The sequence below is a fragment of the Lepidochelys kempii genome, chromosome 2 (genome assembly GCF_965140265.1).
Source record: "Lepidochelys kempii isolate rLepKem1 chromosome 2, rLepKem1.hap2, whole genome shotgun sequence".
NCBI lineage: Eukaryota > Metazoa > Chordata > Testudines > Cheloniidae > Lepidochelys > Lepidochelys kempii.
In genome coordinates this window covers 251,260,401-251,284,035 of record NC_133257.1, presented here as the reverse complement: position 1 = coordinate 251,284,035, position 23,635 = coordinate 251,260,401, and the positions used below count along the sequence as shown (strand labels likewise).

General features: G+C 42.0%; 1 long non-coding RNA gene across 2 annotated transcripts in view; it reads right to left on the bottom strand.

The window, feature by feature from the left end:
* Positions 1-8,710: 8,710 nt before the first annotated feature.
* The window catches only part of LOC140907789 (uncharacterized), a 142,186-nt gene continuing 127,261 nt past the window's right edge, over positions 8,711-23,635 (bottom strand). For both annotated transcript variants that reach the window (XR_012157624.1, XR_012157625.1), the window contains exon 4: positions 8,711-8,942. This is a non-coding gene — a long non-coding RNA (uncharacterized lncRNA). The remainder of the gene's footprint in view (positions 8,943-23,635) is intronic.

The window sequence follows — 23,635 nt, the reverse complement described above, 5'->3', positions numbered from 1 at the left end:
GGTCCAAATAAGTGAGATTTGGTTAAAGAAGGTGCTATTGCATTTGCTACAGTTAACCTTGGAACTTAAATAGATTCCTCTACACCCCCAAAAAAGTCACCACTTTGAAGTGAGGGTTGCTAGCCCATATTGGTGGTTTGAAAGTATGCTACCTGTCAAGAACATTAAAATTTAAAAAATCTTCAAATATTAGATATGCAGAGTTAAGGCAATACTTTTCAAACAGACACTTCCCTGCTTTCTGCAAGCAATAAACATCCTGTGATTTGACAGCAAGGAATTCTTCTGCTGCAAAACCATAAGGGAACATCAGAGGACCTCCAAAGGTCTGCAGAGAAGAGGACTGGGTGAGAATTGGGAGTGGGGGATGAGAATGGGTGCATTTTCCCACTCCAGTCTTGTGGACCTCCTCAGGCCTCCAGGAGGAGAACCACAAGCTCAGAGGCCCAGTGACAAGTCTATTGATAGAGAAAATGTTCTCATCCTTTGACACACCTCTTTCATTAATGGGTTTCACCATTAGCTCTGTCTCTGCCAGGAAAAGGGCTGGAGACTTTAATTTAAATGAAAGCTGAGATATCCAGCAAGCATTTGGCATTCTATATTAAACTCACCAGAACTAATGATCCCAAGTGATGTTACTAAAGAAATACTTTTAAACTTGTATATTACACAACTAAATTTTGGTCCTGTGCACTAAATCTCAGCTAGATCTTATAGCAAGATTCTACCTTGTACCCAGATCTAATTTACCAATTTTAAGATCAGTTTGATTTTGGCGGGGAGGCGGGTTGGGGTGTGTGTGCAAAAATGGGCATAGTGTCAGTTCATTTACATCTTTAACTACGGAGTGACTTCCATAGTACCCATATAAATAAGAGAACACACCAGCTGTAGGTCAACACCAAGTTATCTTTAATGGAGTTTTTATTTCTTCAGAGACAGACTTAAGATCGCTGCTGCTACCCATAATTTCAAGGTAGACATGTCAGATGAGAATTTCCAAAGTGTTAGTTGGCCTAACTCTGCTCCCATGCAAGTCAATTCAAACGTCACCACTGACTTCAAGGGCAGCAAAAAGAGGTCAATGCTTTTGAAAATTCCCCCTTTAAAGTTGACTATTCAGCCAATGCAAAGAGAGATGAAATACTTCTACATACCCATTACTTTTTGGTCTAAATTTTAGTTATTTATTAAATTCCATCAGCATTTCCAATGCTATAAATAAGAAGTCATGATCTCTGATGAAGTTTCTCATGATCTCCAAGAAGTTTACAATCTAATTGAAACAGAAAATAGTTCAAGCACATATATCACACTTAAAGACAGTTTAATGTAAAGTTATGTAGATGTCTTTAGAGAGATCTAAATTGGAAAGCTTTGCAGAGGAAGTATTTTATTGAGTGAAGATGAGGATGGGAAGCCTGATTGTTTATTCTGTTAGTAACCTAAAGAATCTTAAACTGCTATTTAAATTCTTTTAAAATCACCTTTCAGTTAGAAAACTATTTCTTGTAAAATGCTAAACAAAATTTTCATCCAAATATTACGTGAGGTTACGTTTAGCTTCTGAGCGTGGTGGCCAAATTGGAAAAAATTCAACACCTGACGTTTCTATCTACCTTTCTTTTCATGTAATTTACTCAGTAAATAAATAGATGATTACCACAATAGGTATTCCTGGCTTTGAGAAGATGGGCTGTCTACTGGGGGCAACATATTTAAAGAATTGCACAGGTTTTAAAAAGCCTCTTGCAAATATTTATGACATTCAAACAAACAACTGGATTTTTTTTTAAGCAGAGAATAACATTCTTTACTCCATAGCATTTTCCCTTAAATCTTGGCTGTCAACACTGGCTAATATCCCCACCTATCAGATGTCATGGATGTCCCAGAGTTCCCATCACCCTTGAGCCATTTAAAATGCTTTGCTTTCTTTTTAATTGGAATAAGCTAAGATTAGCTCCCTTCAAACTTAGAGTGTTGTTTTTATAACGTTAACTGTCTGAGACAGAGCATGACAAACAATTCAAACCTTTCAATTGTTTCAACATATTTTAAGAGTTGTCACAGTTCTATAAATTGCTAGAAAGATATTAACACTGGGCCTCAGTCGCCACTCCAGTTTGATTTCAATGGAGATATAGCAGCATAAAACTGGAGTAATGTGGTGGTTAATTAGGAATACTGAATATACTCTGTGTGTGTATGCACACACACACACATACACACACAAGGTGCGACTGGTAGAACCCCACTTTTCAATTTTTTTAAAAAATTGCAGTTCATACATGCTTAGTAGACATCTCTTAAATTTTAGCAGCTAAAGTCCCCAAAGATTCCATCCATGCTGGAAATGCTCCAGGCCAGGAATGAATAGGACTTTCCCTGCCATTGCAGTTCTGAGCTGCTGGAGACCATGTCAGGTCCAGGTCTGGGCACCTGAACAGAAAGCAGAGAGAATGTCTCTCCTCTGCTGTAAGTGACCCACTGAAAGGGATGCCAATTTTGTTTGGATGTATTCCTGGAGATTTCATCACATGACATTTAATTAAAATAATCTTTAATTCCTGGAGACTCCTGGCCAATCCTGGAGAGTTGGTAACCGTACCCACCTACTGGGCCCAAGCTCCACTGAGGAGGACACTGCCCGATTCAAATGCTGAGGAGACAAGAGCCAGACTTGTTGGAGAGCCAGGAGGAATAGAGTAGGACAAATATCCTGGAGTGCGGGGAGACTGGAGACTGAGAGTGGGGAGAGGGAAACTGGGACTCAGATTTAAGGGAGATACTAGGCCTGGCTGGACAAGGGGAGCTGGGACTGGTTGGGCAAGGAACCTAGGACTGGGAGCTGGAAAGGGAAATGGGGGAAAGGGAAAGACTGTAATTGTATGAGGAGCCTAGGAAGGGAGAATGGGATTGGGAGCCAGTGGAGACAGGGATTTTGGGTAGGATGGGGGAGGCAACTGGAGGCAGGGGGGAAAGGAGAGAGACTGATGGGATAAAGAGCAGGGAGTGTCAGGAAATTGTACTGGCTGGACAAGGAGACTGGAAGAAAAGGAGACTGGTTTGGCAAGGCTGGAGGTGTGAAATGAGGACTGGTTGGGCAAGGAGACTAGGACTAGCATGAGAAGCCTGAAGGCTAGAGACTGGGACTGGCTAGGTGAGAAGCATGGAACTGCGATGAGGAGCTGGATGGGGACCAAGAGACAGAACTTGGTCAAGAAGAGTTGGACAGGACAGAGAATAAGGGGTCACACTTGGGGCAAATGAGCAAAAGAATCTTTGTCCACTATATTACATTCCCCTTCAGACCCTGGAATGGAACTCACCATCCCCAAGCCTCACCATTCCTCTGCTGCCAGCAAATACCCATGAAACCCACAGGCAAAATGTCCCATCCCCTGTAGTGCTGGTCCACACAGAGCATAACACCCTACTACTCTTATCAGTGACCATTAGCTCAAGTGGCAGAGTTCAGTGTGGTGTGTCTAAAGGTTCCAACCCTGCTGCTGACCCAGGTGGGTGTCAGTGTTACATCACATGATGGATTTTCTGTTTCTTTTTTAAAAACCTAGGAAATTGCACACTCAAAAACGATGCTAAAATGTCATTAAGGTCAAGCACTGACATTTCCAAACTTTTGAGGGCAAGTCTACACTACAGCACTATATCAGCCCAGCCACGCTGCTGTGGCATGTTTGGTGAAGATGCACTATGCCAATGGGAGAGTGTTCCGCCATTGGCCTAATTACTCCACCTTGGCGAGAAGCAGAAGCTATGTTGGCCGGAGAGCGCCAGTGAGGCCAGTGCAAAACTCGTGTCGCTCAGGGTGGGGGACGACACTTTCACATCCCTAAGTGATGTAAGTTAGATCGACTTCAGTGATAGTGTAGACCTGTCCTTAGTGTTTGTCTTTGCAACCTTAATAATGTTCTTTTAAGATAGACAGAAAATATCATCCATCTCTCCATCCCAATATTATAAGTATTATTCCAGATGACACTGTCATGCAACATTTAAAAGTCACTAAAATGTATCATTAGGATGCTCTGCATGCCTTATGTGACAAGAGATGGAAATTCATTGAATTCAGCACTCAGCTAGTGATTACAGTTAAAAGATTTCCTTCAAGTTACTCTTACTAATAGTAGAGCTTAAATGCCATGGCTTGCATTATCGTATATGGAATACTTTTGAAATGGGATTTAAGTTAAAAAGAAATTTTCTTTTATAAGTTATAAGATTATAAGTTGACACCATCTGTACTTATGAAGAATGTGTAAACCTACAAAAAAAAAAGTTTTAATTTGATTAAGAAAATCACTAGCTCTAATAATTACAGAAAATGCACCTTCACAATTCAAATCTGGGTTTAAAAAAACTAAATAGACTAACAGATTTATTCCTTTTCCTGTTTTCTATTTTTGCAACAAATATCCATGATCATATTATGTTCCTTGAAGCTACTTTTGCCATCCAGCTTGTTAGTACCTGACTTTAACTGTAGTTCCTATTGAAATTAGTATTTTTTCAAGATTTGTCACATCATTAATATCTTCATTCAAAGATCATACATCTTTACTTCAAATAAAGCATTCAACCATACAGTCAACATCTTGTTGACCTCACTTACAACCAACCTTTGACAGCTAGTGGAAGCTTGAGTAATTGCATACCACCTGCCCTCCCCTTCAAGAATAGTTATATTTCACATGTGCTATCAATTATCACTCCTTTGCTACATCAGGAACATTAATGTCTAACCCCACAAGTATTGCCTTTCACAAACATGTTAGACATCATACCCCTGAATTACTCAAATTTTATTATTTTTTAAAATGTTTCAAATTCCTTTTGTGGGGAAATGTAAGTTGGTCCTGCTTAAAACAAGTGCTGTTTTTAAAGTGACATACTTAAAACAACCTTGAGCCTGCAGATGTTTAGAATCTACAACAGTAGCAAAGCTACAAGAGAAGTAAGTATGTACATTACATTCACTGGAACCTAAATGTTCAAAAGTGACTACTAATTTTGGGTGCTCAACTTGATAAACCTGAAAGATACCTGATTTCCAGTGACTGGGTATATTCAACTTTCTGAAAATCAGGCCCTTTGATGGTGTGTCTACTTAAGTACCCATAATTCAAGCACATAAAATCACTAGTTACTTTTGAAAATGTAGACCTAGACTCCTAAAACCAAATTATGCTTTCAGGTACACAAATACAATTGTATTGAAGTCAATGTTGTTTCAGGTGTCAGAATGATAGCAGAATTTGGCTCAAAGAACAGTTAGGAAAAATCTACACTGAGCATGACCACCTATGTCCCAGTCATTAACAGAAACAGCCCCATTTTAAAAACAGGACCACTTGACACGCAGAGGTTACAAGTTAGATTGTTCCTTTAGGCACAGTCTTTACCAAGGGGCGGTGTGTAAACTCCACCTCAGGAGCAGCCCTGGGACATGGCATTACTGGGAGACAATCCTCTGAGTCACAATTCTTCCCTTACTTCCTCGTTCCCCCAGGGGGTTAGTAATTTGCTGCTGGCCTCTATCAGCAGCAAATTACAACATCTCTATGCCAGCTCATACACCGAACATTGATTAGTGCGACTGGAGTCAAGGGACTTTGGCCTTTTCCTGCCCCTCCTCATGCACCTGCTCCAGGGAGAAAATAAGTGGCATGTAGCTACCACTTACTCCTATGTGTCTGGATCCAAAGTCTGGGTAGCCCACGTGAGTATGTGAAGGGGGTTCTGACACTCATGGGTGGATGTGTAGACCAAGTCACAATCTAGCCCTAAATGACTTGCTCAGGACCACAGAGGGGTCCGCTCATGCTTCCTTTTGCTGTCTTCACACCAGGCCTCTTTCTCTAATATGCTACATATTCCAGTTTTTAAGTGTGTAGTAAGACAAGGGGCTTGTCTACTTGGAGACATCAAGGAACATTAATCCAAATTAACTAAAGGTGTGAATTTGAAGTGAATTGGGTAAACCACATTAATTCTGAACTGCAGTTTTCACAAAGGGATTTAAAGTAGCCTTAATTCACTTCTAACAGGCATTAAACTAAACCAAATGAAAGACACTTTAAACCCCCTATGTGAACACCCTCATTCAGAACTAAAGTGGTTTATGTAATCCATGTCAAATTCATTCCTTTAGTTAATTCAGATTAATTTTCCTGGATGTCTCCATGTAGGCAAGTCCATGGTTTTTGGGAATGTATCAAAAGGCAGCTACTCCAGACTCAAGAAATAGCTACCTGCAGAAGCTCCATCATCACATAAATGGAGTTGTGTTTCTCCCCCACACAGTTAAGGATGTTCTGCCACATGCACTCATGCCTGAATTCTGCACAGAACAAAGTACTTTGTTAATTCTCACCGAAAGGTCACTTCCCATTGATGTGATGAAAAGTGGTCCTAACTTCTACTAGCATCAGAGAGCCCAAACCCAACATTAGTGAGAGAATTTAGAAGTTGTTCCAAAAAGGGACCAAAAAGGAAGTAACACAAATCCAGATGCCCATTCCTCCCCAGGTGCTCTGCTGGCTCTTGTACTTTCAGACAGGATATGTTTGTTCACTCTCCGTGCCATTATAGGCGACAGGGGGTAAACTAATATAGTAGTATCCTCCCAAAAAAGTGCCATCCAAATTTTGCAACACTGAGGGCCACATGGGCAAGTTGCCAGAGTCACACATGGGTAAATCCAGTTTTCCCATCCCCAGTGTCTTAGCTGGGAACTGGGGAGATCCACAGAGAAGAGAGGGAAAAAATCCTCCCACAAGACTGGACTGGCAAAGTGTTGTTCCTTGTAGACTGCTCCTGCTCAGTGACTGGAATAGCCTCTATTTGCAGTTTGTCCCCTCTGCAGGGAGAAGGATTCAAAGACCCATATAGTAGCAAACCCCTCAGCCTCATCCATGCCCCACCTATAGTCCCAACTCTCCGTCATTCAGGGAGCCTCTACCCTTACAGAGCTAAGTCTTCACAGCTGTGTAAGAGGTGCTCATTCCTTCAGGGCTCATCAAATCCTGTCCTGCTCCCCACCACCACACATGCCCACCCTCTCTTGCCCTACACAATTACACTGGTTCTACTGCTTGAGTATTACCCTTTGCACCTATCAAGCTATGCCAGAAATTGTCTCTTAATTTGCATGTAAATGTAGATAACATTTAAATTAGGGCTGTTGATTAATCACAGTTAACTCATGCGACTAACTCAAAAAAACAATCGCAATTAAAAAAAATGTATCACGATTAATCAGTTTTAATCGCACTATTAAACAATAGAATAACAACATCTCTTGAAATTTATTAAATAGTTTTGGATGTTTTTCAACATTTTCAAATATATTGATTTCAATTGCAACACAGAATACAAAGTGTATAGTGCTCACTTTATATTATTTTTTATTACAAATATCTGCATTGTAAAAATGGCACACAAAAGAAATACTGTTTTTCAATTCATCTCATACAAGTACTGTAGTGAAATCTCTATCATGAAAGTGCAACTTACAAATGTAGATTTTATGTTACATAACTGCACTCAAAAACAAAACAATGCAAAACTTTAGAGCCTACAAGTCCACTCAGTCGTAATGGTTTTCTATTATTGTTTAACAGTGCGATTAATCGTGCGATTAATTTTTTAATCCCTTGACAGCCCTAATTTTAATGCATGCATGAAGTCATAATTTTTGTTTGTACTTGTGTTTTCCCTGGCAGATGAATAGAAATTCCTTGCTGTCCAACAATAGAAATCTCCAAGATGATCAGCTTCATCCTCATGCTACAGTCACAGCAAGAGGAAGGCTGGGTAATAGGATCCTGTGGGCAATATTTGATCCATTGAGATGCAGTCTGTGTACCCTCTATTATCTTTAGCATACGCCCTGGAAAGCACCACCAACAGTACTGTAAAACACCCAGACCCCTGCATGAGGAAGAACCTTACATTGACTGTCCTAGCCTTGTGTGTATTCTCTGTGATATCTCTACTAAGGTGTCATGATTTGTAAAATATGCATGCACAGAAGGTTTACAATAGATAAACTGCATTTCCTCTACTATGCCTCTGCTCCAGGGCTACAAAGAGTGATATTTAAAGCTAGGGGTCTTTCAGATCATTTCTGAATTGCAGCATCAAAAATATGCTATGGAAACGATAGAACCGAATCACAAATTAAATGTTCATAGGAAGGAAAGAATGTAAAACATGAGTTTTCATTTAATCACAGTGTTCACTTTGCCTATTTAAAGTGGGAGGGCATTATTATTCTGCCTTCACAATGATGATAAATAATGTTTTAAGGTAAGACTAGGATGGTTACGGTGTGAATATGAAGGTTCTTTTTTCCTGGAAAATTCCATTTCTTCCTTCGATTTTCTATGTAAACTGTAAAGGAGTTTTCCTACATTGGAGGCAACATGGGACTGAGAATCAGGAAAGCTGGGTTCTTCTCCCACTCCTGCCTACTGCCTTGCTGTGCGACTTCAAGCAAATAACTGAACATTTCTGGTACCTCAGTTTCCCCACATGAAATATAATATAAAATGATCTCTTCTGTTTCAACCTCTGTAAAAGTGCTTTGAGGCAGATAGATATAAGCCTGGGGTATTATTATATAAATAGGTCTTCATAACAATCAGTTCTAATAAACAAAAAACCAAGTTACATTGCCATTTATTTAGAACATCATATTTGTCAGTTTCACATACTAGGTTTTTGAGTCAGCCTTCCTAGATTGGTTGGCTGGTGGTCTCTTGTTCTCCTTTGAAGATCAACTCTTATTTGTGGGAGGGGAGATTTGCTGACATACATCTATGTGAAAACGGAGAGGGAAAAGAAGAATCCTGTAGAATACTGTATTAAGTAGTTTTACTTTCTTTCCAAAATCCAATTTCTTGACCTGATTCCTGTGGGTATAGAGTAGAACAATTACAAATTTAACATGCTCATTTATATAAAGTATTAAGCAAGTTACATTCTCTGTTATAACTGGACCTGCAATGTAGCGCCATCTGGTGCATGAACAAAGAATATGATGCACCAAAGAAAGATGTGTAAGGTTTAAAAATCCATATTGTCACAATGAAAAACTGCAACATAGAAGTAGCAATAATAATCCTTAGCATTTATCTTATATGTGCTTTAGAAACACTAAGACCTGACCTACACTTAGAATTTAGGTTGACATAAATATGGTACTCAGGGGTGTGAAAAAAATCCATACCCCGGAGCATCATAACTATGCCAACCTAAACCCCCAGTGTAGATGCAGCTAGGCTGACAAAAGAACGCTTGAGTTGACCTAGCTAGTGTTGCTTGGGGAAGTGGTTTTCCTATAGTGATGGAAAAACCCCTTCTGTGGCTATGCATCTGTTGCTCCTATAGTGTAGACAAGCCCTAACTGATTAATCCTTAAACCATGTCAGGTAGATAAGCATGACTTCCCCATTTTGAAGACAAATATACAGGGGCAAAAAGGTTATCTGAGTTACCTAGGGCTATAGAGGCAATCAGTGTTAGAGCTGGGATTAAGCGTTCCTGACTCCCCACTCTGTTCATATTCAGCCTAACTAGAGAAAAAGGTGTGGTACTTATTTAGATAGATGTGATTGCCCAGTGGTTCCAGGGCTAGCCTGTGACTTGGGAGCTTCAGTTTTCCCTGTCTCATAACATACGAAAAAGAGGACATTCAATTAAATTAAAAAGTGAGCAATTAAAAACTGACAAAAGGAAACACTTTTTTCACATAATATGTAATTAGACTGTGGAACTCATTGCCACAGGAAATTCCTGAGGCTAAGACATCAACAAGTGGTTGTAAGATAAAGCTGACCCTCTCTTGCAACTTTCCCTTTCTTCCCCTTATTATATAGGTTACACTAGCTTAAAGTCACTAACTCCCCAAGGTTTAAGTTACATCACTGTTTATTTTGTCACAGAAATTGGCCTATAGTTTAACCAGCATTTTTTTTAAAACCCCAGATAATATTAGGGGTGGGGTGAACACCTGGTTCAATAGAAATGAATGGCAAAACCCGCATCGACTTCAGTGGAGCCATAATTTCATCCAACATCTTCAGCTGCTGTAAATTGTTGCAACTTCACTCAAGTCAATGGAACTGTGTTGATCTGGCCCTCAAAGTTTAGCTACGAATAGTCATTTAGTTTTGCCGAAGTAATATGCAAGCTCTCCAAGTCTCAAAACCAAGTTCTCTTTATTTACTCTTTGCAATATAGACTATAGACGCTATAGAATATTTTCCAAGTGAAGGGGACATGTTTTCTCCTTGAAATAGAAACCCTTAACTCCAAAATACAGACATCAGCTTCACTTTCTTTTAAAAGTTCTCTAATGCTGACACTAATATACAGTATACACAGGCTCCAGGTAAAGTGATAGCACAAGTTACAGCTATGAGGTAACTCAGAATTTTCCATAATATATAACATCTGACACAGTAAGTAGAGATGGGCAAACCTCAGAAGGTTTGGAGTTTGGGGGGTGGAGGTGATGGGTTGGCAAACAATGCTGCTCTCGAGGTTATCTGAACTATCTGTGAAACTGCATTGGAAGTCTCATGGTAAAAAGTTTTTACGCCTATTTCATCACTTCCTCTTTCATTCTGAACCAGAACCAGGCAGCGGAGAGGCTGGGGGAAATGAAAAGCAATTGCCAAAGGGCAATGTGAGGGGTATCCACACTTGTTTGAATCTCAGAAACTGTTTGGTTTGGGGCAAAAGTTTGGACAGGGTAAGTGTTAGTTTTTAGTATTATTTAACATCTATATTACAGTAAAGTCTGGAGGTCAGCCAGATCAGGGCCCCATTGTGCTAGGTACTATAAAAATATAGTAAATGACACCCTGTTCACCCAGGTTCACTACTCACCTGGGAGTTGCCTCCTTGTGGCTCGTCTGGGGATTAGCTTTCAATCAGTCTGATGCCCCCTCCTTCAATTGCTTGCTCCATGGTGTCTCTCTCCCTCTCTCTGGAGTCATTACTTCCTCTTGGTGACTTGAGTCCTCCCTCTTTGTGTCTTGGCCCTCTGGCCAGGTCACTGTAGTTTTCCCCTTCCAAAGTATCAAAGTCCCACTGGATAGCCATCTCAAGCAGTCTTCCACTCCACTGCCCAGACTGTGGGAGGGAAACCCTCACCTGCTCTCTACTCTGGGGTCCAGAGCCCAGGGACCCTATGTCTAGCAACCATGGTCTACACAATCCCAGACCCTTTTGCTGTTTCTGTGTCTCTTCAGGCCCACCTCCAGATTACTACTGGAGCTTCCTCCGCTTCCCGAAGCTACTTCCCCCTCTCAGTGTCTTACCAGAGTCTGTAATCCAAGGCAGGATCCCAGGGCCTACTCTCCCCCTAGAACTCCCCTGCAGCCAACACCCCTCCTCTCTAGGGAGTGGATGCAGACCTCCTCCCTACAGCCCTTTCTTACTACCAACTTTCTGTCTTTATGAGCCTATCCCAGCTCCTCTGCCAGCTGGGCCTGATCAGCCATTAGGCCTTGGCTCCCCTTCAGGTGCAGCCTATAGGTTAATTGGCCTATTTTACCCATTCAGGCCTTGTGTGGGGTGGATACCCCATCACACACCCTCTACTCCAAACAGTGTACACTCTAAAACTCCTTATTTTATCTAAAAATGAGACTAAACCAAAGCCCAGATCCAAATGCTCCTAAACTTTGAGATGTTCCAAACCTAAACCTAGAGATAGATCCACATTGTGCTGGTGACCAATCAAAGTCCAGCTGTTCAAAATCAAGATCCTAAATTTGCAGTTTGAGCCCATATTCAAGCAGAAGCAGGACCAAACTTGGTTGCAGTCCTTTCTTGGCTATGTAAATGCTATCATATTTAATGTGTAAGGCTTTGTCTACACACAAAACAGTTATACTGCTAGAGTGTAGCAGTATTGTTAAAGCAATACAACTTTTGTAGCATGGAAGCAGTTATACTGATATAAATGTGCTTTTCCTGGTATATTTTTATACCATTATAACTGTGCCCCACACTAAGGTTTGTACCGGTATAACTATATCAGAAAAAATCACACCCCTGACCAACAGTTATACTGATACACAAAGTGTGAGTAGACCAGACCTGAGATATGGTAACTTCTCTAAATATGTGTGACTCATTATTCGGCTCAATTGAGGATCAACAATTCACGTTCTCTAGTTTTATCTTAATCTGTTCCCTCCCCCCTTAGGGTTTTCTAGTCTGGAAAAGAAGATTTATTTCTTAAGTGTGTTAGCTAAAAAATGTTAACAGAGACTGGTAATGGAAAGGAACTTTATTTACACTAAAAGAAATGGAGTACTTGTGGCACCTTAGAGACTAACCAATTTATTTGAGCATAAGCTTTCGTGAGCTACAGCTCACTTCATCGGATCCGATGAAGTGAGCTGTAGCTCACGAAAGCTTATGCTCAAATAAATTGGTTAGTCTCTAAGGTGCCACAAGTACTCCTTTTCTTTTTGCGAATACAGACTAACACGGCTGTTACTCTGAAAACTTTATTTACACTCACCACTTTAAATCACCAGAATAGCATAAAGCAGCTTCAGCGTAGATAAGAATCAGGGCCCTGGCGTAAACAGGCCACAATTCCCTCGTAGGATTCAATTCACCCAAATGATGTGTGAATATGACTTGTCTGTCTACACTAGAATTTTTAAATGTGTTAGTTAAAATATTTGAGCTCACACATTTTAAAAATACACCTTTTTTCCTAATCTAAGAGTGCTCAATCCACCAATCAGAAAACAGCCTCTACTGTATTCAATGCTGTAAAACAAAAATCCTTAGATTTTCTCCATAAATCATCAGTCCCACTTCAGTTACACAGTCAATAAAGTTTACTACAATGTTGTCAACTTAGAGAGTGTATTACTTTAAAGGAGTGTATTGTGACTCAAAGAGAAATTTGTAATATGCCAGTAAGAAAATAACAGCATATCTACCATTTTGATCAGCACCTTTCTATTATAATGAACTTTTGTCCTACCGCTAAGTAATTTAATAAAATTTGAGAGAAGAAATAATAATGTTTCAGTTGAATAATGGCTTTCGCACTTTGAAAATGCACAGCAGAGTAGCTCTAGGATGCTCTAAAAGGATAAGAAAGACCATAAACAAAGGGGAACATGAAAAATGTATCCATCAAATCTAGCCTTTTTTCCTAGTGCAAATAATCCTCCAACAGATTGTGATTGTTATAAATATATCAGTCATTAAAAATTGTTCCCTCAATAATCTCCACAAACAGATTTCAAACTATGGAATATTTACAAACTGTTTGTAGTCATTCTTTAAATGAGTATTCACTATTTTTACACAGCTACATCACATAATACTGTTTCTATTTTCTGATTGGATGACCGAAACACAGACATGGATAAAAGCAACCATTCAGGCTTTGATTTTGTCATGGAGTAGACTGGGAATGGAACATCAGTCAGAAAGGACAGGAAAAAAGCAGGACTAGAAAATGTTAGGATCTTTTAAATCTGTCCCTGCCCTTTGCTGTACAGGAAAGAGGATTATATCTGACCTTGCACATGGATCTCAGATTTTAAAATATCCCAGTTGGGGGAGAAGAGAAGACCTATAAGCCATATTTATTGGCTGCTTAACAGACCCTGTTCAATTACCTCTTGTCCCGTTGTATTTGTGTACACTTATATGTGCAGTGTTATTTGCGTAGGGTACAGGCCCTTATCCTTGTCGCTTTTGTTTGGTCAGCTGACCTAGTGCCAGGCCTCTGGCCTGAGACATTTGGAGAAGCTGTTCGTGTAGCTTCCTAGAGCATATACAACACACAATTTTGTGACTGAAATCAGTGGTCTCCAGTTTATGTTATGTTCTCACCAACCAAGCTCACCATGGCCAAAATTCCGAAACCCTCTCCACTTCTGCTATTGTCCACTGCTCTCTACAAACCTCCAGGAGACGGAGGAGATTTCCCCAAGGTCATGAGACTGTCTGATGAGGAGGATTGGTGTGTTGTTAACAGTAATGGAGAATGGTAGAAGTAGAGAATGGTTAGGAGGAAAGTTAGGCTGCCTATTAGGAAAATCTCCTGGGAGTGAAATCTATTTGACTATAGAATTGTTTCCCATGAAGATGGTGGGAGCCCCAATCGCTTGGGATATTTAAAACTGCACTAGACAATGAACTAGTAAATGTCATGGTTGGCAAAAATACTTGCATCTGCAGGATAGATCCAGATGATTAGATGGACTAAATGACCTATCAATAACAATCTTTTGCATCCCTAATATCTACCTACACTTCTGTGATAAAGTATGTTATCAGTGTTGGATATGAACCAGTATGCTTTGTAGGGATAAAGCCTAATTCTGATGTGCAAATGCTTTCAAGTGAGCCGTGGTTACAAACAGGGAAATACAGAGGATAGAGTTTATATGACTGTTTACAAGAATGTCGTTATTACCGTGCTATAAAACACAAAGGAATGTGACCAGACTAGCACAGAACATCAAAAGAATTGTAGAGTCATTTTAATTAGTTACTAGAAACTAAGTCAGGTTCTGCACTTTTGGAGCTATATGGTTCTACTTTGCTCATGGATTTAAGCTACTTAGCAACCTTTATACACATTGCAGCATGTTAGGGGCTGATCCGAAGTGGTGCTTAGTGCTCCCAGCTCTCCAGCTGGAGAATACATCCTATACATACGTTACATTAAAGAAAGATGCAAGTAAAGCCATCAGGCCTGATTCTTTGCTGCCTTGTCACCTTGTGTAGCTATTTACACCTGTGCAACACCAGTAAAAAGCCAGAACAGTAGCATTCCATACCCATTGTGCACAAGGTGTGAGACTCACTCACATACAGATTACACTGCATAGACTGACAGATTTAAACACGCATGGTGGGTTGTTACATACACAGAGTGGTAAAATTATACTATTTTTATGCCATATACAAGTTATGCTTATCTTCTGCAGGAAACTGGTGCAGATTTACAAAGCCACAAATGAAAATCAATGGCAGTTGGCATCTAACAGCCATTATTGCCTTTGAAAATCTGTCACATGGTGTTTAAAATCTGTTCCAGTATTGTATTTTCTTTTCCTTTAACACTTTTCCAGTAGTTATTCTTTTCTAAGATACTAAGATACCACCTAGCTACCATAATACCATATATTAGATTAATATTGTCTTTTATTGAAGACATTGATTACAACATTTTACTATCAAATATACCTTTAAGGTTCTTATACCACATCCATCATCTTGTTATTGGAGGACCTATGGACCTTATTCTTGGAGGTAGTGTGCACATGCAACTCCCATTGAAGGCAAGCCATCTGTTTTTTAAATGCAGCTCTTAATGCTTGTATGAACAGAACACATGAAATGAAATTTATTTTAGATAAATGGGATTTCAAAGAATGGAAGGTTTTTTGGTGCAGGTGATGCACATCAGAGAATATCACCCTGGGGGTGTCTAACCCTCAGTTCAAGATAAACAGAGCCCCCACACATACACACAAATACACACACATTGAGATTCTCCTTTCTCAATCACTGTGGAAAGCACCACCATTCTGCCTGTCACTCAGGCGCATAACCTGAGAATCATCTTCAGTTTGGGCCTCTCTCTCTACAGCCTCACATCCAGGCTATAGCTAAGGCTTGCTGATTCATTCTAAATGACATTCGAAGATATAGCCTTTCTTTATCTATCCACACAGCTAAAACTCTCAGCCAACCTCTGATTATCTCACTTCCTGATTACTGCAATTGCCTTCTCTCTGGCCTCAACAAATGAAGCTGTTCCCCTCTCATATCCATTCAGAATGCTGCAGCAAAGATCATTTTCCTAGCCTGTTGCTTTGACCATGTCACGTCTCTTGTTGAATCCCTCCACTGATCCCCATTTTCTTTTACATCAAACTCAAGCTGCTTGTATTCACTTTCAAGACTCTTCACAGTCAGTCCCCACCAGGGGTGAAAGTAACTCCAAAGACTTACAGGTACAGGGGCTGGGGCTGGCTCTGGCCCCTGGAAGGGGCAGGGCCTCCGGTGGAAGGGGCAGGGCTGGGGGTCAGCAGCCCCCAGCCAGCCCTTCTATGCCACCTGGCCCACACCGCCTGGGGCTCCAGGGGCAATTTAAAGGGCCTGGGGCTCCGGCAGGGCCACCGACGGGGGCGGGCGCAGCAATGTTAAAGCACTGACGCAGCAAAGGACCCTGCTTAAAGCGCTGCTGTGGCAGCTTTTTAACATCGCTGCTCCTTTTGCCTCCCCTGTCAGCGGCCCTGCCAGTAGGGTCTGTACCAGCAGGGCCGCCGACAGGGAAGGGGCAGCAACGTTAAAGCGCTACTGTGGCAGTGTTTTAAGGAGGATCCTTTGCCGCGGCAGCGCTTTAAGGACCCTCAAAGCGTTCCCCACCCTACCTATCATTTTTCATTTGCTATCCATCTGTTGATACACACCTCTGCTTGGCTCATCATGTCAGCTTCCATCACCCGCTTGTTAAATTTTCCTACAGGCATCTTTGTGCTTTCTCCCATGCTTCCCCACATGCTTGGGAGGAGCTCCCCATAAACATTCCCAAAGCTACCTCATTATCCACCTTCAAATCCCTCCTCAAAATACTCCTTTGTCATGTCGCCTACCAAAAAAATTGACAACAGTCAGGCAACTGGTGAGTTGAGAGCACTGCTTACCATGCTGACCAGTACTGTCTCGCTATATGCACCATCTGCTGTATCCAGCTGTTGACTCTTGTCTTATACTTAGATTGCAAGCTCTTTGGGACAGGGACTTTATTTTGTTCTGTGTTGTCCAGAACCTAGCACAATGGGGTCCTGATCCATGACTAGGGCTTCTGAGCACTACAGTGCTAATAAAATAAATAATAATAATAATAATAATAACAACAACAATACCAAATATGCCAGAACCAGCTTTTCAGCTAAGAAGGCTTCATATATGCAGGGTTCTGCTTTAATCAGTGCATGTCTTCTGGTACTGCCACTGGCTGCTCTACAGATCTCAGGAACCATTGCATTTAGAACTGGTCAAAATATTTTTGTCAAAAAGCAATTCAACTTGTGCAGTGTCTTTAAGTGTCTGTGTGTAAAAGAGCACTGAAATAGTAATATTAAGGTTCAGATATAGATCCACAAAAGCAAGGGTTTACGTCGTGGTAGCAAACACAGTTTGACCCACAGCACATATGATCCTATATCACAGAGCCTCAATATAAATGATCATCATCTTCCTTCCTGTCTGGGACACAATACCAAGGCATTCGGAAAGTGAAATGCAAAGTCACACCAGGTACTTCCAACCACTGAAGTTGAGTGGTGGAGCCTCGCAAGAAGCATGAGGGTGAGCAAGCCATGCAGGGGCCCTCTACAACCTCTGTGCCGAGCTTCAGAAGGATCCCAACACAAGCCCCAAACAGGTCTGCACGTGTGGTGGTTTAGGACGGAGCCACACAATTCATGGTTACTCAGATCCATTGGCCCTAATACTACATACAGAGACTGTGGAACACCAGCTGCTCTTCCAGCCTGTGGGCTGGGACAGCAGCCAGAGAAGGGTCACACAGTGCAACTCCATGGGCTTCCATGTGGATTTGGGGAGGTGAATTTCAGACCTCATAAACTCTTTGCCATTTACTGCCCAAAGCCCAAGTCAGTTAACTGAGGTTCATACAGGTGGAATGAATTCTGCCCTAAGTGGTTAAATACAGTGAATTAAACCTTAAATCCTAATGTCCTTGAAGTGGTCAGACCCTTCACATTATTTTAACGTTCTTCGCTTGTATTTTTTGTTCATGGTAAGTTCAGCAACCAGCAGAGAGTATCCAAAGACAGCTTAATTTTTTTTCAGTTGACTGAGGCACTCAGTGTATATCTATGACCATGGAACAAGAGCTGTGCAAACCTCAGAATGTTTCTTACAAAGGGAGCCGTCTGACTCATTTGAGGGGAGGCAGTCAGTACACGTAGGTTTGCACTGAGTTCGCATGTGAAACAAGTCCTAGATTCACAGGGCTAGTCTATACCTGTAATCCACATGGGTGTGGATAGAGAGAAAGGGCACAACACAGCCCAAAGGGAGTGAGGAGGAGGAGTGGGTCTGAAGGGATTATGCAGCAGGCACCCTGAGTGCTAGGTAGCTCCAGGAAGAATTGTACCAAGACAAACTTATGCCTTAAAGGCACAGTCTGGACAAAAAAAGAGAATCAAAACCGATTCAGGTTCATTGGACACACAGCTAGCTATCAGTCTCATGTACTTATATGATCCTCCATCGCTATAGTATTTGAGCACCTTGCAGTCTTTTGTGTATTTACCCTTACAACACTTCTGTGAGGTAGGGTGTTAGGATATAGATATTCAGGCCTGTCTGTAAAGGCCTATACTTTAATTTAGGTGTATTCTTATCACTTAGCTAGTTATAGAGGTATAAAAGAAAGAATCAAAATCACTGTCTGCCATTGTAAGGGCCTTCTCTTACTGTGACAATCTGAGGCCCTGTTCTTAGGCTAAGGCCTTTGGCTAAGCAACAGAGGCAGCCATAAGCTGGGAAGCGACCAGTCACATCCTCACATTCCAAACCAGTCACACTGAAATAAGGTGCTATTGGGCTGTTAGGCATTCCTATCACCTTCAGAGAAAGGGAAGTGCCTAGAAGATGTAAAAGAAAACTTAGTTTGATAGCGTCCTGTCTAGCAAGAACTCAAGTATCGATAGCTGGGATGTGAAATCCTCATTTTTTTGTTGTTCTATTACTGTAGTTCCCATTTCCCTATTGTTTCTCTGTATAATCTCTGTCTGGTTCTGTGATTGTTTCTGTCTGCTGTATAATTAATTTTGCTGGGTGTAAACTAATTAAGGTGGTGAGATATAATTGGTTAAATAATCATGTTACAATATGTTAGGATTGGTTAGTTAAATTTTAGTAAAATGATTGGTTAAGGTATAGCTAAGCAGAACTCAAGTTTTACTATATAGTCTGCAGTCAATCAGGAAGTAGGGGTGGGGGTGGGGGAAATGGGAATAGGGAATGGGGGTGGGGAATTGGAATCATGTTTTTCTAATGGGGGGAATGTTAACAGGGACACAGGTAAGGCTCTGTGGTGTCAGAGCTGAGAAGGGGGACACTAAGGAAGGAAACTGGAATCATGCTTGCTGGAAGTTCACCCCAAATAAACATCAACTTGTTTGCACCTTTGGACTTCGGGTATTGTTGCTCTCTGTTCATGTGAGAAGGACCAGGGAAGTAAGTGGGTGAAGGAATAAGCCCCCTAACATAGGACAATGCTATTATCCCCATTTGACAGATGGGAAACTGAGGCACAGATAAGCTAAGTGAATTGCCTAAGGTCACACAGGAAGTCTATGGCAGAGCAAGGCATTAATAGATTCCAAGGCCAGAAGGGACCACTGTGATCATCTAGTCTGACCTCCCTGTATAACACAGGCCATAGACCTCCCCCAAAATAATTCCTATTTCAACTAGCACGTCTTTTAGAAAAACATACAATCTTGATTTAAAAATTTCCAGTGATGGAAAATCCACCACAGCTTTTGATAAGTTGTTCCAATTGTTGACTGTTAAAAAATGATGTGTTATGTCCAGTTTGAATATGTTTGACTTCAGCTTCCAACCACTAGGTCATGTTGTACCTCTCTCTGCTAGATTGAAGAGCCAATTAGCAAATATTTGTTCCCTATGTAGCTACTTATAGGATATGTCTACAGTAGTGGCTACATACCTGTCCATGTGCAGGCTTATGCCATAGTCCCCTTACTGTCCACACTAAACCCCCTAAAGCAAGTTTCTCAAGGCAAGTGGTGGGTAAGTTAACTAGCACACCTAAGAGATGTGTGGGTAAGTACATACCTTAGCTGTGGCACGGGCCTGTACCCATGCCAGTTTGCAGTGTGAACGGGGATAAGGAGTGTGTACTAGGTCTCAAGTTTCACTAGTCCTCCTCCCACAATGCACGCACCTCTTTTTCTTCCTGACCCTTACACAGTCTAGGTCCCTATCCACCTATGGACCAATGCCAGTGTGCAGTACTGAGCACAGTAGAACAGCTTTGATCTGTACTGGTTACAGGTGACGATGAAGCCAGCTCTGAGAGCAGCTGCTTAGCCCACCGAGTACACCCAGGTGCTCATCAATGTATGGGCACAGTACACCATCCTCCACAATTTTGGCCTGAGCAGCAGGAACATTCACCTGTACTTGGAAAACTCCTGGAAACTGGAGTAGGCAGGCATTCAGCTGACTCCATCCCAGTGCCGTGAACGTATGAGGTATTTGAGGCTCCTGTACAGGAAGGCCAAAGACAGCAACAGTCGGTCTGGGATGGCTCCTTGTACATGCCTCTTTATATGAGAAGCTTGACTGGGTGCTGTCACGGGCTCTGAGTTCTTAGTCTGAAGTGGCTCATGATCTCCTCCTCAACACCTTTGTTGTCATTGTCCAACAGGACACTGATGAGAGCCACGGTGAGTAGGTGGCAGGGGCTGTGGAGGATATTCTAGAAGACCTAGAGGATGAGGAAGCATGTGATTCTGCACCTTTACTCAGAGGTGTATGGTGAAGAAGCCCTGCCATGAGGAACCTGAGGAGGACCTCAAGCTGTGGCAGGAACCCGAACCCCAGGTTGGTAAATTACAATGCCCCCCTCTCCCTGCCCCCAGCCTCCCCACCAACATCCCCTTTTATTCTGGTGCTAAAATTCCAAATTTTAAGATCAAGCATGTTTGAACTACGGTGCACTGACTTTTCCTCCCTCGATAATATGCCATAAGTCTCTGTGTGTTTGAACTGCAATACTAAAGCCACAGCATTGTCAGGCATCTATGCGCCATCCCCTTGCCAAACTTTTCTAACTTCCCTCCTCCATCCAGTTCCTGCTGTGCTCCACCCCATATTGGGCCTCAAGTGAGACAGTGATTCTAATTTTGTTGATTTCTGATTATCCGCAATTATGCATTTGGTTTCTGAAGCTATTTTTTTCAAATATTTCATAAAAGAAAAATCAGTGTTGCTCTGTGTCTCTGCACCTCCCAGCCACCAGTCAAGCAGCAATGGGAGGTCCCAGGGGAGGTGGAGCAGTTTTGAAAAGGTCCAGGTTGGGGAATGGAAGATGTTGTAGAAAACTTAGTTGTCTAAGGCAAGGGTTCTCAAACTTCATTGCACCATGACCCCCTTCTGACAACAAAATTACTACATGACCCCAAGAGCGGGGACTGAAGCCTGAGCCCCACTGCTACAGGCTGTGGGGCCAAAGCCAAAGCCCAAGGACTTCATCCCTGGGTGGAGGGCCTGTAGCCTGAACCCCACAACCCAGGGCTGAAGCTGACATCTGAGCCCCGGGTGGTGGGGCTCAGGCTTTGGCCTGGGGCAGTGAGGCTCAGGCTTGGGCCCTGGGCCCCAGCCAGTCTAATGCCAGCCCTCACAATCCCTTAAAATGGGGTTGCAACCCACTTTGGGGTCCCAACCCACAGTTTGGTCTAAGGAAATGTTAATTACAGTAGTCTTTTCTCCCTTGGAAGATTACCACAAAGTCTTTGCAGTCTCTGTCCTTATTACTTCACAAGTCCAGAGGAGAAGGGATGAGTGGTCAGATAAAAAGAGTGCAGTGCCCCCTTTAAAGTTGTCTGAGGCAAGGGGTTGTGGTGCTGGGCTGAATCTTCAGGAAATCTAATGAAGTTGCAATGTGTCTCTTTCTTTCCTGTCCATTTCACCGTTGTTAGGCAGGCAGAGAGGTAAGATTTTCTGGGGAAGCCAGGGGTGGGATGGGGGATGGATTGTGGTTCACTCTCCTTTTGTATGAAATCTCTGTATGCTAGCTGAGAAAGCAGTCGATTTCCAAACAAATTGCATCCCAATCCTGTAAGCTTATGCTCAAATAAATTGGTTAGTCTCTAAGGTGCCACAAGTACTCCTTTTCTTTTTGCGAATCCTGTAAGCATATTTCAGCAAACTTCTGTTGCAGCAAGAACTCCAGCTGATTCTTCAGGTTCACAAGCAGTGCAAATCTGTTAGGACCACCTTCATAGCTGACCAAACCCTTCCATTCAGCAATATGTAGAGGGGTGACCATTAACAGAAACACAGATTGCCAGATCTCTTCCACAGAACTAAAAAGTCACTTCTCTTTTCCATTCTGGTACTCTGGAAATCACCATGTTCTTCAAAAGTTGGCCAGCCTTAAGGGAAGAAATTGTAAACTGGTAACATAGCCCCTGGAAGGAATTACCTCACCTTCTCCCACCCCCATGGAGACAGTATAAACATTTTAAATGGCTAAAAACTCTAGTTGAGTTTTCTTACCATTACTAGACTCTGCTCCTTCCTCACAATCTGCAAAAGGTGACTGAGAACCAAGGACAGTGAGACAGTTACATTCCTGGAATGATGAAAAGTATCACAACTGTGGCCTTCTACAGCAAAGTAATGTCATGTGGGAGTATTTCTCAGTTTGTTCCAAGTCCAAAAAAATAATGCTCTCCTTTTTGGCTCCTGAAAGTGAAACCATGCCATCAAGAAGGCAAGAGCAGCACCCCAGACGGAGCAGAGGTAGATGGAGATGAACCCTGGAGGAGCTGATAATAGGGATGGACAGGAGACACGAGGAGCAATTTGAATTCCTCAGGGCTCTGGAAGAGTGGTGTATTCAGCAGGAAGAGACATTTATGAACCACCAGTTCCTGGAGCTGGAGGCACATCATAGGGAACAAGAGCGTTCCCTAATGGAAAGGCTAACTGAATTGATGGCCAAAAAAGTGCAATGCCCACCTGCTGCCATGTCCCCAGAACGAGCCCATCAACCACCACTACCTTGTCCTCCTCCTCCTCTTCTGGCTGCTGCTCAGGGCACTGCTGAGCCAGGAATCCTGTTACAATGAACTCCCCACCTGACAAACCCAGTAGAGAATGCTGAGCCTGCAGGAGTCCCAGACCACCCCCATGTACTGGCCCCTGGAACTCCTCGCATGAAGCATCCTTGGTTTTCACCAAGAGTCATTTTTCTCCATCGTTCACCCCTTCTGATGAGGAAGAGAAGGAAATGGGTGCAAAAACATCACACTGTGGGTGTTGTTCTTGGTTGTGAACCATTCCTTCAGTATAAATACATTGTTCTGATTTCAAAATCTTCCCATTAAGCCTTCTACCTCATATCTTCAGCAAATGTTATGCTTTGTTTAATGGTGTGTTGGCCTTCCATCCTAATGATGAACTGAAGGCATTTTTTATTCTTGAATGGGCCACAAGCTTCCTACATCATTTAATGGAATAGTGTGTAAAACTCTGGTGTCATCATAGGGCAAATAAGCCTTCTCCCCAGGGTTCAGAAATATCTTAAATTGATACGTGGGAGGGATGGGGAAGTGCAGTTTATGTTATGTGCTTCGAAAAGCACTCCTATTTTTCATGTGTGTCTAAAACTACAAAAGGGGTCAATTAATTTCTCAGTGGCTTTATTAAACATGTTGAAAATCAAAACCAAAGAACAACAAAAAAGAGGGAATACATCAGCAATAAGAGTGCTTTGTACAGTACCCCCACCTCCCCAGGCCCTTAAGAA